General features: G+C 44.3%; 1 protein-coding gene across 1 annotated transcript in view; it reads right to left on the bottom strand.

The window, feature by feature from the left end:
* LOC121543628 (transcription factor SOX-5-like) overlaps nt 1-14,125 on the bottom strand; it is a 203,338-nt gene that overhangs the window by 157,088 nt on the left and 32,125 nt on the right. Inside the window, exon 2 of the mRNA XM_045208484.1 lies at nt 7,269-7,357. The gene's annotated coding sequence lies outside the window, so the exon portion shown is untranslated. The remainder of the gene's footprint in view (nt 1-7,268; nt 7,358-14,125) is intronic.

Below are 14,125 nucleotides of genomic sequence, written 5' to 3'. Positions count from 1 at the left end.
TCTTTGGTCTTGGCCATAGTGGAGTTTGGAGTGTGACTGTTTGAGGTTGTGGACAGGTGTCTTTTATACTGATAACAAGTTCAAACAGGTGCCATTAATACAGGTAATGAGTGGAGGACAGAGGAGCCTCTTAAAGAAGAAGTTACAGGTCTGTGAGAGACAGAAATCTTGCTTGTTTGTAGGTGACCAAATACTTATTTTCCACCATAATTTGCAAATAAATTCATTAAAAATCCTACAATGTGATTTTCTGGAAAAAAAAATTCTCAATTTGTCTGTCATAGTTGACGTGTACCTATGATTAAAATTACAGGCCTCTCTAATCTTTTTAAGTGGGAGAACTTGCACAATTGGTGGCTGACTAAATACTTTTTCCCCCCACTGTAACATTGAAGATGAACTATTGATAGACAGACAGAGTGGACTCTTCACTTGGCAACACCTGCACTTCCGCAAAACACACACACACGGTGGTGGTGGGTCCGGCCCTGTCCAGTCATGTATAATGCAGAAGGAGCGTGGGGCCTGCTGTTGTCTGTCCCTGGGGGGTCCCATCAGGGGGTACAATGGATTAATCATTTAACAGCACATGACAAAATGGAACAGGATAAATAAATAAACTGTAATGGCTTCTGTAAACAGACACACACACATACACACACTGTGCACACATACATTCATACACACACACACACACACACACACACATACACACACACACACACACACATTCACACACAAAAACACACACACACAGGTGGCCCTCTTTTAACCTGGTGACACATTCAGAGGACACTAATGCCCACTTTCAGTTGGCCGCACACACACAGCTCGTCCACCCCCACACTCACAGAGACTGTCCAGTCAAGTGTAGTTAGTGTGTCACAGAATGTCCCTGCCAATATGGAGACTGATATTGTTCTGACACACAGCTACAGTATCAACCTCTACTGGATATATGAACTGCATAATATCATAAATTTCCCTCACACTGGTTTAAATAGATGGATATCAAACAGGGGTGTGTGTGTGGGTGTGTGTGTGAGAGAGAGAGAGAGAGAGAGAGAGAGAGAGAGAGAGAGAGAGAGAGAGAGAGAGAGAGAGAGAGAGTGGGGGTGAGGGGGGTGGTGGTGTGATCATTATTAAAGCGATGGGCCCTGCTCGGAAGGCTATAGCCTGTGAATAATAATAAGTGGTGACCTTGACATGGAGGACCTGCTGTTCCTATATGGTACACTCTAGTACACTAACTCTAATGACATCAAACACACACTGTGATGACATCAGACAGGGGAACAGGACCCCCTGCCTGCCTGACTCATTTACAAGACAAGACTCCCCACTTTCTCTACAGGAAACCCCTAGCACCCCCCCAGCCATACCTCTCCTCCCCGCCACTCTCCTCTCCCATTCTCTCCTCTGCTCTGCCTCTGAATCTTCACTATCTGACCATGCTGGAAAATACATAGGAATAGTGCTTTGAAACCACAAATGTAACCTCCTAACTCTACAGAACATGAATGAAAACATCTCAGATTTGTTTCAGTGTGTGCAGGCCTTTGTCTGTGTGTGTTGGTGTATGTGTTGGTGTGTGTTGGTGAGTGTGTGCTCCTGTGCAATCTCCACCTCTCTCTCTCTTTCAGCTCAGTGCCAGAACAACGGGCCTCAAACTGTTCAGCTACAACTGTTCCAAGTCCAATCATTACAGCTTGTCACAAATAATTAATTTTCTCATTCCTCATAAAGATGTGTAAAAAATTACCATGTTATTATACTCTGCCACTCTCCGGAGGCAGCAGAAGACCAAATTTAATTGAAAATTCTTCCTGCACATTAAATTAAATCCATAAATAAGAGTTTAGGCATTGGTAGAGGAAGCATATGTTCGTTAGTCCAGACAGGCGGCAGTAATGGCTGCTGTAATGTTTTAATAGCTGCTCCCTCTAAGCACCGATACGTTCCCATCATTTCACTGATCACAGCCAGTCACAGGCAAGCTAGTGGCCAATTATAGAGCTCTATACCATGGTCACTGTAGGACACGAGGACACGAGGACAGGGACAGGGACGAGACAGACGGGCACAAGGGACAGTCTGATATTCTGTGTGGATCAGAGACACAGATGCATATGAATACTGATATTTGGAGGACATTACAATGAGAATGCCCAGAGGTTGGACTGCGATGTTGTACATGGTGAAAATGTCTTCAAAACAGGTTGCTTTTCCATGATCATTAGACAACAGATTCAATATACAGTGAGGGAAAAAAGGTATTTGATCCCCTGCTGATTTTGTATGATTGCCCACTGACAAAGACTTGATCAGTCTATAATTGTAATGGTAGGTTTATTTGAACAGTGAGAGACAGAATAACAACAAAGAAATCCAGAAAAACGCATGTCAAAAATGTTGTAAATTGATTTGCATTTTAATGAGGGAAATAAGTATTTGACCCCTCTGCAAAACATGACTTAGTACTTGGTGGCAAAACCCTTGTTGGCAATCACAGAGGTCAGACGTTTCTTTTAGTTGGCCACCAGGTTTGCACACATCTCAGGAGGGATTTTGTTCCACTCCTCTTTGCAGATCTTCTACAAGTCATTAAGGTTTCGAGGCTGATGTTTGGCAACTCGAACCTTCAGATCCCTCCACTGTCACGCCCTGGCTCTGGGGACTCTAATATGTTGAGCCAGGGTGTGTAAAGTCTATGTGTTTTGTTCTAGGTTTCACATTCTAGTATTGTTGTTCTATGTTGGCCAGTGTGGTTCTCAATCAGAGGCAACGTGATTCAGCTGTTGCTTGTTGTCTCTGATTGAGAACCATACTTTAGCAGCCTGTTTCCCCACAGAGTTTGTGGGATCTTGTTTCTAGTCTGTTGTGTTAGACCTTGAACTGTCACGTTTTCGTTTTGTTGGTTTTGATCGTGTCTCTAATAAAGAGTATGTTTGCCTGCAACGCTGCGCCTTGGTCCTCATCTCTGTTCGACGATCGTGACAGAAGATCCCACCAAGACTGGACCAAGCAGCAAGTCCAGGAGCCATCGCCTGAGAGATCTCTAGCGGATCTCCTTCGCCTCCTCGACTGGGTCAAGCCATGTGAGGAAGAGAGGGGCTTGACGTGGAGGCAGAAGGGCGAGAGGCTGGCGAGAAGCATGGAGACCTGGTCCACGGGTAGGAGTGAAGCCCATAAATTTTTTAGGGGGGGGCTAACGCCGTGGACGACGGGCAGCAGGAGGCCGCAGTGGAGTCACTGGTCACCAGGGGGAAGGAGGATGTAGAGGCACGGCGAGAGGTACTGGCGTGTGTTGCCAGTCCGGTCCGGCCTGTTCCTGATCCCCACGTAGGGCCAGTGGTGTGTGTTCCCAGTACGGTCCGGCCTGTTCCTGCCACTCGCACCAAGTCTACGGTGCGCGTCGCCAGCTCGGCCCGGCCTGTACCTGCTCCCCGCACCAAGTCTGTGGTGCGCGTCGCCAGCCCAGTCCGGCCCATTCCTGCTCCCCGCACCAAGTCAGTGGTGCGTTTCGTCAGCCCTGTCCGGCCCGTTCCTGCTCCCCGCACCAAGTCAGTGGTGCGCGTCGTCAGCCCGGTCCGGCCCATTCCTGCGCCCCGCACCAAGTCAGTGGTGCGTTTCGTCAGCCCGGCACGGCCCGTTCCTGCTCCCCGCACCAAGTCAGTGGTGCGCGTCGTCAGCCCGGTCCGGCCCATTCCTGCTCCCCGCACCAAGTCAGTGGTGCGCCGTCAGCCCGGCACGTCCCGTTCCTGCTCCCCGCACCAAGTCAGTGGTGCGCCCCGTCAGCCCGGTCCGCCCGCTCCTGCTCCCCCGCACCAAGTCAGTGGTGCGTTTCGTCAGCCCGGCTCGGCCCGCTCCTGCTCCCCACACCAAGCCAGTGGTGTGCGTCGTCAGTCCGGCACGGCCCGTGCCTGTTCCACCGGTGGCTGGTCCGGCACCGGTCAGATGCTTCACGCCGAGCTAGAGCAATCCGCTCCACCAGTGTGCAGTCCAGCTCCGGCCAGCGGGGCCAGACCGGACCAGGGGTACTTTGGGGGGTTGGAGAGGGAGCGGGGATCAGGCCCGAGCCGGATCCGCCGCCTAGCCGGAGTGCCCACCCGGTCCCTCCCCTGTGGTATTTGGTGGGCGCGGTCGGAGTCCGCGCCTTTAGGGGGGGGTACTGTCACGCCCTGGCTCTGGGGACTCTAATATGTTGAGCCAGGGTGTGTAAAGTCTATGTGTTTTGTTCTAGGTTTCACATTCTAGTATTGTTGTTCTATGTTGGCCAGTGTGGTTCTCAATCAGAGGCAACGTGATTCAGCTGTTGCTTGTTGTCTCTGATTGAGAACCATACTTTAGCAGCCTGTTTCCCCACAGAGTTTGTGGGATCTTGTTTCTAGTCTGTTGTGTTAGACCGTGAACTGTCACGTTTTCGTTTTGTTGGTTTTGATCGTGTCTCTAATAAAGAGTATGTTTGCCTGCAACGCTGCGCCTTGGTCCTCATCTCTGTTCGACGATCGTGACATCCACAGATTTTCTATGGGATTAAGGTCTGGAGACTGGCTAGGCCACTCCAGGACCTTAATGTGCTTCTTCTTGAGCCACTCCTTTGTTGCCTTGGCCGTGTGTTTTGGGTCATTGTCATGCTGGAATACCCATCCACGACCCATTTTCAATGCCCTGGCTGAGGGAAGGAGGTTCTCACCCAAGATTTGACGGTCCATTGTCCCTTTGATGCAGTGAAGTTGGGTCATTGTCATGCTGGAATTGAGTTGGCATCAACACAACTCGCCGTGTTTGGAGGGACGTCCCCTTAGCAGAAAAACACCCCCAAAGCATAATGTTTCCACCTCCATGTTTGACAGTGGGGATGGTGTTCTTGGGGTCATAGGCAGCATTCCTCCTCCTCCAAACACGGCGAGTTGAGTTGATGCCAAAGAGCTCCATTTTGGTCTCATCTGACCACAACACTTTCACCCAGTTCTCCTCTGAATCATTCAGATGTTCATTGGCAAACTTCAGACGGCCCTGTATATGTGCTTTCTTGAGCAGGGGGACCTTGCGGGCGCTGCAGGATTTCAGTCCTTCACGGCGTAGTGTGTTACCAATTGTTTTCTTGGTGACTATGGTCCCAGCTGCCTTGAGATCATTGACAAGATCCTCCCGCGTAGTTCTGGGCTGATTCCTCACCGTTCTCATGATCATTGCAACTCCACGAGGTGAGATCTTGCATGGAGCCCCAGGCAGAGGGAGATTTTTACATGCGTTTGACATGCGTTTGACATGCGTTTTTCTGGATTTTTTTGTTGTTATTCTGTCTCTCACTGTTCAGATAAACCTACCATTAAAATTATAGACTGATCATGTCTTTGTCAGTGGGCAAACGTACAAAATCAGCAGGGGATCAAATACTTTTTTCCCTCACTGCATGTACAGTATCTATAGGAGAATAAAAGGTGTTTATAGTAAACTGGAGGGACCATGTTTGATGATGCTTAATTTAACCCGTTCTTTGTTCAAACAGCTGTTTGTCTCTCATCAGATCTATACAGGCTCTGTGGCAAAGTGGGGATGGATGAGAACTGATGTAAAAGAGCAGCTAACCATGCTGAGAGGGGGTTCACACACACACATGCACACACATATACACACAAACACACACACAAACAGCGGGTAGAGGTCCCCTCCAGTTCACACACACACAGTGGGCAGTGTCCGGGTCAGTGTAACAGAATGGTGACTGCTGCCAAACCAATCTCATAATCAGGCCTGGGACATGACCACAAGCTGTGAACATAACACTGCAGTGACACGATGGAGTCACACACACTCACATAGATGCACACACACACACACTCACACTCCCTGGTGTGTATGTAACAATACTCGAGATATGAACTGAGTGATAGTTATTAGCTATAACATCATTAATATCATTAGTTATAATGTACTGTTAGTGTAAGGTGGGTCACATCATTAATATCATTAGTAATAATGTACTGTTAGTATAAGGTGGGTCACATCATTAATATCATTAGTAATAATGTACTGTTAGTATAAGGTGGGTCACATCATTAATATCATTAGTAATAATGTACTGTTAGTATAAGGTGGGTCACATCATTAATATCATTAGTAATAATGTACTGTTAGTGTAAGGTGGGTCACATCATTAATATCATTAGTAATAATGTACTGTTAGTATAAGGTGGGTCACATCATTAATATTATTAGTAATAATGTACTGTTAGTGTAAGGTGGGTCACATCATTAATATCATTAGTAATAATGTACTGTTAGTATAAGGTGGGTCACATCATTAATATCATTAGTAATAATGTACTGTTAGTGTAAGGTCGGTCACATCATTAATATCATTAGTAATAATGTACTGTTAGTGTAAAGTCGGTCACATCAACAATATCATTAGTAATAATGTACTGTTAGTGTAAGGTGGGTCACATCATTAATATCATTAGTAATAATGTACTGTTAGTATAAGGTGGGTCACATCATTAATATCATTAGTAATAATGTACTGTTAGTATAAGGTGGGTCACATCATTAATATCATTAGTAATAATGTACTGTTAGTGTAAGGTGGGTCACATCATTAATATCATTAGTAATTATGTACTGTTAGTATAAGGTGGGTCACATCATTAATATCATTAGTAATAATGTACTGTTAGTGTAAGGTCGGTCACATCATTAATATCATTAGTAATAATGTACTGTTAGTATAAGGTGGGTCACATCATTAATATCATTAGTAATAATGTACTGTTAGTGCAAGGTGGGTCACATCATTAATATCATTAGTAATAATGTACTGTTAGTATAAGGTGGGTCACATCATTAATATCATTAGTAATAATGTACTGTTAGTGTAAGGTGGGTCACAGCATTAACCCTCTAGAGTCTATGCCCTGTTTAAGCCGGGGGGTGGGGGTCTACTAAGCTATATGGAATTGTTTTAAAATTGTCATACCAAGGATCATTTAGCTATTTGATTTTGAATTTTAAGAGCCCTTAAGGCATCCCCAAAAACATTTAAAAAGGAACAAAACATGTGGAATGTAACTGAAGGACAATACTGTACATGTCTAAGAGCAACATGATGAGAGGGCAGTAAGTTAACAATCCTCTGTAGCTCAGTTGGAAGAGTGTAGCACTTGCGATGCCAGGATAGTGGGTTCAATTCCCGAGCACACCCGTATTTACACTTCATGCAGTGTCTGCTAAATAACATATATTCTATTATTAACGATCCTTACCAGTCAGTGAGTGGTGGCGCTGTATGGTTCAGTTCCGAAGTTGGGGTCACTTTAGTTCAGGGTGAGAGAGGACTAGGCTCCACTGACCACTACACAACACAAACACACAGAGAGAAACATACACTATTAGACCCACAACTTTAAACCCCTTTGGAGGTATGGTAACTCTAGTATAAAGGTATACTATCCCCTAACCCTAGCTCCTAACCCTTAAAGTACTTCTAACCCTAACACTAATTCTAATCTTAACCCTAAACCCCCTAGAAATAGCATTTGACCTCGTGGGGACTAACAAAATGTCCCCAGTTGGTCAAATGTATGTTTGTTTACTATTCTTGTGGGGACTTCTGGTCAATTTTTATTACCGTTTCTTTCTTTCTGCTTGCATTTTGTATTTCTATTTTGATGTGTGTATTTTCTGTAATTTATGTAATTCAGGACTCATCTGTAAAAGAGACCTTGGTCTCAGTATGACTCCTTGATAAAGATTAAATAAAAAATTAAATACCTCTATCCCCAAGTCATCATATTGGTGAGTGTATAGTTTGTATCTCGTCAGAACATTGGAGATGTGATTTGGGGACTGGTGGTTGTTCTGAACATTGTAGATGTGATTTGGGGACTGGTGGTTGTTCTGAACATTGGAGATGTGATTTGGGGACTGGTGGTTGTTCAGAACATTGTAGATGTGATTTGGGGACTGGTGGTTGTTCAGAACATTGTAGATGTGATTTGGGGACTGGTGGTTGCTCTGAACATTGGATATGTGATTTGGGGACTGGTGGTTGTTCTGAACGTTGTAGATGTGATTTGGGGACTGGTGGTTGTTCTGAACAATGGATATGTGATTTGGGGACTGGTGGTTGTTCTGAACATTGTAGATGTGATTCGGGGACTGGTGGTTGTTCTGAACATTGGATATGTGATTCGGGGACTGGTGGTTGCTCTGAACATTGGATATGTGATTTGGGGACTGGTGGTTGCTCTGAACATTGGCATTTGTCATTAAAAGAAGAAGTGAAAGTGTTATTGTAAGTCCTTCATCTTTAGTTGGTAATCTTGTAAACCTTTGATGTAGTGTATCTGATGTGTGGGACTTGTGTCTACAGTGGGGGGAAAAAGTATTTAGTCAGCCACCAATTGTGCAAGTTCTCCCACTTAAAAAGATGAGAGAGGCCTGTAATTTTCATCATAGGTACACGTCAACTATGACAGACAAATTGAGAAAAAAAAGTCCAGAAAATCACATTGTAGGATTTTTTATGAATTTATTTGCAAATTATGGTGGAAAATAAGTATTTGGTCACCTACAAACAAGCAAGATTTCTGGCTTTCACAGACCTGTAACTTCTTCTTTAAGAGGCTCCTCTGTCCTCCACTCGTTACCTGTATTAATGGCACCTGTTTGAACTTGTTATCAGTATAAAAGACACCTGTCCACAACCTCAAACAGTCACACTCCAAACTCCACTATGGCCAAGACCAAAGAGCTGTCAAAGGACACCAGAAACAAAATTGTAGACCTGCACCAGGCTGGGAAGACTGAATCTGCAATAGGTAAGCAGCTTGGTTTGAAGAAATCAACTGTGGGAGCAATTATTAGGAAATGGAAGACATACAAGACCACTGATAATCTCCCTCGATCTGGGGCTCCACACAAGATCTCACCCCGTGGGGTCAAAATGATCACGAGCAAAAATCCCAGAACCACACGGGGGGACTTAGTGAATGACCTGCAGAGAGCTGGGACCAAAGTAACAAAGCCTACCATCAGTAACACACTACGCCGCCAGGGACTCAAATCCTGCAGTGCCAGACGTGTCCCCCTGCTTAAGCCAGTACATGTCCAGGCCCGTCTGAAGTTTGCTAGAGTGCATTTGGATGATCCAGAAGAGGATTGGGAGAATGTCATATGGTCAGATGAAACCAAAATATATATTTTTGGTAAAAACTCAACTCGTCGTGTTTGGAGGACAAAGAATGCTGAGTTGCATCCAAAGAACACCATACCTACTGTGAAGCATGGGGGTGGAAACATCATGCTTTGGGGCTGTATTTCTGCAAAGGGACCAGGACGACTGATCTGTGTAAAGGAAAGAATGAATGGGGCCATGTATCGTGAGATTTTGAGTGAAAACCTCCTTCCATCAGCAAGGGCATTGAAGATGAAACGTGGCTGGGTCTTTCAGCATGACAATGATCCCAAACACACCGCCCGGGCAACGAAGGAGTGGCTTCGTAAGAAGCATTTCAAGGTCCTGGAGTGGCCTAGCCAGTCTCCAGATCTCAACCCCATAGAAAATCTTTGGAGGGAGTTGAAAGTCCGTGTTGCCCAGCGACAGCCCTAGAGGAGATCTGCATGGAGGAATGGGCCAAAAATACCAGCAACAGTGTGTGAAAACCTTGTGAAGACTTACAGAAAACATTTGACCTGTGTCATTGCCAACAAAGGGTATATAACAAAGTATTGAGAAACTTTTCTTATTGACCAAATACTTATTTTCCACCATAATTTGCAAATAAATTCATTAAAAATCATACAATGTGATTTTCTGGATTTCTTTTCCTCATTTTGTCTGTCATAGTTGACGTGTACCTATGATGAAAATTACAGGCCTCTCTCATCTTTTTAAGTGGGAGAACTTGCACAATTGGTGGCTGACTAAATACTTTTTTTCCCCACTGTATGTGGGACACAACATATGTACAACAAGTGCCTGCTCAATGAACTGCAGGAAGTATAGAGTTGAAGTTAGAATAACATAACCCTTGCTAACAAGCTACACATTGTCTTTCCTTATGGTGCTGAGAGAAGAAAAAACTGTATCATCAATGATATATTATTTACATTAACGTCCACTAAAATGACACACAAAAACACCAAAGAAATAAAAATGTAAACAAAATGAAAAAGGAACAACCAGAGAAATGCATGTATGGTGGACTAATGTTCATCATTGAGAAACCGTCTCTCTCTCTCTCCTCTCTCTCTCTCTCTCATGCTCTCTCTCTCTCTCTCTCTCTCTCTCTCTCTCTCTCTCTCTCGCTCTCTCTCTCTCGCTCTCTCTCTCTCCCCCTCTTTCTCCCCCCTAATAGATTGGACCACCCTCACACTGGGCCACTGAGAGAGGGACAAGTATTTACATGTATTTACACACAAAGACACTAACCCTAACCCTATGCACTTAGGAGATGTCTACACAACAGCCTTCACATGAGCTATGGTTATAAGAATAAACATTGGAGCTAGGGATTCCTACAGCATGCTTAAGAGAGTGTGTGGGTGTGTGTGCACATACGTGCGTTTATCTGTGCATGCGTGCATGTGTGCATGTATGTGTGTGTGTGTGTGTGTGTGTGCATATGTGAGTGCTTTTACTGTGTGCCTTTACTCCAGTGTCCCTGCTTTCCTATAGCGGCCAGTGTGAAACTGTGAACACAATCCCTTGGCCTGACCACACTCGTATTTACCCTAACACATAAACACATTCTCCCGGAAACCATGATTAAAATCTGCCTTTGTTGCTGTGGTTCAATGTCCCTGCTATCTCCTGATGGAGGCCTGTGAGACTGCTATTCTACTATTCTGCAGTGTTAATCTACTGTGGTGGTTGAAAGGGCTGTAATGAGTTCCCGGTTGTGAATGGAATCTATAGTTTGGTAGTGTCCAGACTCCAAGCCTATTCTTTACAGCAGAGAGAGAGAGACCGTAAGACCCACTGCTTACATTACAAAGTTCCCACAACGTTCCCACAACGTTCATACAATGTTCACACAACGTTCACATAATGGTGTGAGAATGAGAGGGACACAGTATTAAGAGGGAGACGGGCAGCCAGATAGCGTAGCTAACTGAAAACACATAGTGATAGTAGCTCTAGCCTAACTGGACAACTAGACACAAAGACACTAGCATCATCAGTTCGTGCCACTCATTTGTTTGGTATGGCTAATTTTAACCATCTGCACACTATCTGCAGACTCACTCTGTCATACACAACTAATACACACACTCCATAATTTAAAGGGCAACATACTCCATAATTAAAAGGGCACCACACTCCATAAAAGGGCACCACACTCCATAATTAAAAGGGCAACACACTCCATAAAAGGGCAACAATCTCCATAATTAAAAGGGCAATACACTCCACAAAAGGGCAAAACACTCCATAATCTCTGATCCCTGTACTTATGACACATTTCTGCATTGCAATATAACTCATCTGGAGGACAGTGAGGACAGAGGGACTTACTCAGACATACTTACAGGATGTCTGGACATCTGACCGAGCATGCTTTGTTAAGATTTTATTAAATTAGGGACAGGATACAATGGAGACTGCTAGGAGGTCCTGGAGAACTACCTGGAGGGATTAACCTCTCTGTAGGAGCTGGAAGCGGAGTGTGATGACAGGATGCTCATCCAACTGTGGACATGTTGGGAGAGGGTGTTTGGGGGGCATGGGAGGTGTCATGTAGAGGAGGGGTTGGAGGTATGTGTGTGTGTGTGTATGTGTGTGTGTATGTGTGTGTGTGTATGTGTGTGTGTATGTGTGTGTGCGTATGTGTGTGTGTATGTGTGTGTGTGAGCAACAAAGGGAGTTGTGAGGGAGGTGGTGTTCAGTAGAGTTGAACACTGATCCTGCTTTATTGAATGAATAAAGCCCATCTCATTACGCGTTAACACACACACAGAATGACACCAAATCTACTCTGCTTTATCACGTTTCACATGCATCATCTGTTCACACAACCAGAACACACTTCCGGGGTCACACACAGGACATAGGCATCACACACACACACACACACGACAGGGTTATACACACCTCATATATAAAAAATATTATACATTCACATACGCACACACCTCCTACCAGGATTGGGGTCAATTCCATCTCATTTAAAGGGATGAATATGAAGATACTCAGCATCTGAATCAATGTCATGTTCTGTCTGAGTTGAATGGGTTGAATTAAAGTTTAAAGTTTAAATTAAAGTTTATGATTGGATGGTCTGAGAATCGTTTGTGATCAACAGAGATAGGCATCTCGTTCTAAAATACAGATCCTTTTCAAAATGAGTAAATGTAAAAAGTTGTTCTACTTGACCAAGTTCATGGCCATGCTTCTCATTGATATTGAGAGATGAGAATGTAGGCCCTTTCTTTCACTGAGTTTCAAGGCTGCCTTTGTATGTTATATAACCTGTCTAATGAAAATATTTTTGTACACTAGTACAGGTACACAAATATTGAATAGTTGAATAGCTGAATTGTTGTCAGGGCTATTATTATCTATGATAAGATAAAGCATTGGTAGCTGAATACCTTGAGCTCTCTCACTCCCCTTCTTTCTCTCTCATTCACTCTCAAAGTGCAACACGCTGAACGCATTGAGATACATAGAGGAGCCCTAGTACTCATCTACACACACACATACAGTGGGGAAAAAAAGTATTTAGTCAGCCAGCAATTGTGCAAGTTCTCCCACTTAAAAAGATGAGAGAGGCCTGTAATTTCCATCATAGGTACACGTCAACTATGACAGACAAATTGAGAATTTTTTTTCCAGAAAATCACATTGTAGGATTTTTTATGAATTTATTTGCAAACGATGGTGGAAAATAAGTATTTGGTCACCTACAAACAAGCAAGATTTCTGGCTCTCACAGACCTGTAACTTCTTCTTTAAGAGGCTCCTCTGTCCTCCACTCGTTACCTGTATTAATGGCACCTGTTTGAACTTGTTATCAGTATAAAAGACACCTGTCCACAACCTCAAACAGTCACACTCCAAACTCCACTATAGTCAAGACCAAAGAGCTGTCAACGGACACCAGAAACAAAATTGTAGACCTGCACCAGGCTGGGAAGACTGAATCTGCAATAGGTAAGCAGCTTGGTTTGAAGAAATCAACTGTGGGAGCAATTATTAGGAAATGGAAGACATTCAAGACCACTGATAATCTCCCTCGATCTGGGGCTCGACGCAAGATCTCACCCCGTGGGGTCAAAATGATCACAAGAACGGTGAGCAAAAATCCCAGAACCACACAGGGGGACCTAGTGAATGACCTGCAGAGAGCTGGGACCAAAGTAACAAAGCCTACCATCAGTAACACACTACGCCGTCAGGGACTCAAATCCTGCAGTGTCAGACGTGTCCCCCCGCTTAAGCCAGTACATGTCCAGGCCCGTCTGAAGTTTGCTAGAGTGCATTTGGATGATCCAGAAGAGGATTGGGAGAATGTCATATGGTGAGATGAACACCATACCTACTGTGAAGCATGGGGGTGGAAACATCATGCTTTGGGGCTGTTTTTCTGCAAAGGGACCAGGACGACTGATCCGTGTAAAGGAAAGAATGAATGGGGCCATGTATCGTGAGATTTTGAGTGAAAACCTCCTTCCATCAGCAAGGGCATTGAAGATGAAACGTGGCTGGGTCTTTCAGCATGACAATGATACCAAACACACCGCCCGGGCAACGAAGGAGTGGTTTCGTAAGAAGCATTTCAAGGTCCTGGAGTGGCCTAGCCAGTCTCCAGATCTCAACCCCATAGAAAATCTTTGGAGGGAGTTGAAAGTCTGTGTTGCCCAGCGACAGCCAACCAAAACATCACTGCTCTAGAGGAGATCTGCATGGAGGAATGGGCCAAAATACCAGCAACAGTGTGTGAAAACCATGTGAAGACTTACAGAAAACGTTTGACCTGTGTCATTGCCAACAAAGGGTATATAACAAAGTATTGAGAAACTTTTCTTATTGACCAAATACTTATTTTCCACCATAATTTGCAAATAAATTCATTAAAAATCCTACAATGTGATTTTCTGGATTTCTTTTCCTCAT

Source organism: Coregonus clupeaformis, chromosome 28, assembly GCF_020615455.1.
Source record: "Coregonus clupeaformis isolate EN_2021a chromosome 28, ASM2061545v1, whole genome shotgun sequence".
NCBI classification, from domain to species: Eukaryota; Metazoa; Chordata; class Actinopteri; order Salmoniformes; family Salmonidae; genus Coregonus; species Coregonus clupeaformis.
This window is presented reverse-complemented; position numbering and strand designations above follow the sequence as displayed.